Source organism: Elephantulus edwardii, unplaced genomic scaffold, assembly GCF_000299155.1.
Source record: "Elephantulus edwardii isolate Elephantulus edwardi_28Jun2011 unplaced genomic scaffold, EleEdw1.0 scaffold00443, whole genome shotgun sequence".
In the NCBI taxonomy this organism is placed as follows: domain Eukaryota; kingdom Metazoa; phylum Chordata; class Mammalia; order Macroscelidea; family Macroscelididae; genus Elephantulus; species Elephantulus edwardii.
This window is the reverse complement of record NW_006400193.1, coordinates 534,867-537,271: the sequence shown is the minus strand read 5'-3', so window position 1 is coordinate 537,271 and position 2,405 is coordinate 534,867. Positions and strand designations below refer to the sequence as shown.

The 2,405-nt window shown below is 37.4% G+C and overlaps 1 pseudogene; it reads right to left on the bottom strand.

Moving 5' to 3' along the window:
• Positions 1 to 1,205: 1,205 nt before the first annotated feature.
• Positions 1,206 to 1,869, bottom strand: LOC102855213 (annotated as a pseudogene).
• Between the last annotated feature and the right edge of the window lie 536 nt (positions 1,870 to 2,405).

The window sequence follows — 2,405 nt, the reverse complement described above, 5'->3', positions numbered from 1 at the left end:
GGGAGGCATCCGTTTGTTGAAATACATCAATTGGTATACCATTAATTCCTGGGGACTTATTTTTTGTCAATTCATTCACAGCAGCTTGAACTTCCTCCATTATCACCATTGCTTCCTGATTATATAAGTTAGTCATATTAGCCAATTCTTCTTAAACAGTGACTCTGACTACTCCATCTTGTTTCGCTGCTTCCTTGATCATTTAATATTCTGCCCATAGTATCCTTAAGTATTGCAACTTGAGGCTTGAATTTGTTTTTCCTTCAGCTTGAGAAATGCCAAGCAAGTCTGTCCCTTCTGGTTTTCTAATTCTAGCTCTTTGCACAATTTGTTATAATAATTTTGCTTTATTTTCATTAGCTGCCCTTTGAAATCTTTTGTTCAGTTCCATATCTTCCTGATCTCTTTCTTTTGGCTTCTCATTGTTCTAAGGCAATATTCAGTGTCTCTTCTGACATCCATCCATCTTATTCTTTTCTTCCTTTTCTGTATTTATAATTATTTTTGCATTCTCATGGATGATATTCTTGGTATCATCATCCCATAGCTCATCTGGTCTTTGTTCATTAGTATTTAAGGCCTGAAATCTGCTCTTGAGATAGTTTTTTAAATTCAGGTGGGACTCATGGTCATAGTTTGCTTCTTGGGGCTTTAATTTTCTTTAGCTTCAGTTTGAACTTGAGCATGATTAGTCAATGGTGTGTTTCATAGACAGCACCTGGTTTAGTTTTCACAGCTGATACTGAGCTTCTCCAATTACTCTTTCCACAGATGTAATCAAATCCTGTGGAAGAGTCTAAAATTGGATCTTAACTTAGCTCTGTAGACTGAAATCTCAACATCCCAAGCTCTGTGCTAAATGCTCCCTATTTTTTTATCCTATTTAACTCTGTAAAATAGGTGTTCTTATTATATTCCTATTTTAATAGAACAAAAACAGTTTAAAGTTTCCTCCACATTCCATATCTCTTTTCTTCTCCCTACATTTTTTTTTTTAGAATACAAAGAAAAGTTTATTGTACAAAATTAAGGCCTTCATACTTTAAGGCTCACTAGAGCTTAAGAAAGACAAGGTAATTATCTAAGTATTTCCACAAAGTTTACTTTCAATATGTCCCTTGCTCTCAACTATAAAATGGCCTGTCCAGAGTTATCAAAACAAACATAAATAAGTTCAAGTCCTTCAAGGAAGACTCCCCCAAGTGTTATTTCTTGGCATAAGTGATCTTCATGGCATGGGATGGTGTGATCTTAAATCCCTGCAAAGCATCCCGAGCTGCACCAGCTTGCCCATCGTTTTCAAACTCAACAAATGCGATGTCATTCCTGCCAGGTACCAAGCGCACTTCCTTAAATCCAGGGAACTGATTAAACAGCATGGATAACATCATCTCATTAGTTTCTTCTGGTAAATTATTAAGGAATAAAATATAGTTTGGAGGGTAATCAGGGACCTGAGGACTTGGTGTTGAATTTCCTTGAGTAGTAGCTTAATTTGGTGTTCCCTGACCAGGTTTTTTGTTTGTGGCTGCTGCAGCCTGTTCCACAGTTTTTGCTTTCTTTTTCTCTGTCAGCAAAAGTTCCACGCATTTTAGAAATTATATCAGAATCTGTTTTTGCGTATTGGATTCACATTGGTTTGCCATAAAATGGAAATCTCTGTAACTGTCTCAAAGCGTTTGTGGATGAGCCAAGTTCTTTAAATATAACAAAAGCCTGTCCCCTCATCTTCATGGTCTTTAAAGCCACAATATCTACCACATGGCCAAACTGAGAAAACAGGGCATACAAAGACCTCTTCAATTCTTCTTTTTTAATTTTGTCATTCATATTGTTGATATAAATTGTATGATTTGGTCTGATATCCATGTTTTCAGTTGAACTGTTCAAACGACCTGGAGCCTCCTAGCGCGGGAGCTGAAGCCTACATTTATTTTTAATATATTCCCATTAACATCTGATCATAGTAATTAATTTTTTTAGAGCCTGTATTATCAGAATTTATCATTTCTATCATGTGTGTGCTAATACTATCGTTGTTGTTGTTTTCCTTCAAGTGGAGCACAACTTGTAGCGACCCTATGAACAAAAGGCTTGAAGACCCTCTACAACTACTGACATTTATCAAAGTTCACAGTTTCTGGAGGGATGTTATTTAGGAAGTGGATGCCACTCCTGCTTCCAAACCTGTACATTATTGTTGTTATGTGCCATTGAGTTGCCTGCAATGTATACTGCCCTATGTATTTAGCAGCTTTGAACCCTTTCCTGTCCTGGGCCAGTCCCACTAACTTGACACACCAACCCCTATCACCCTAGACACTGTATCACTCCATCTCATCTGGGGTCTCCCTCTCATGTGCTGTCTGTCCACCCTTTCAAGCATGATGTCCTTTTCTAAGGAC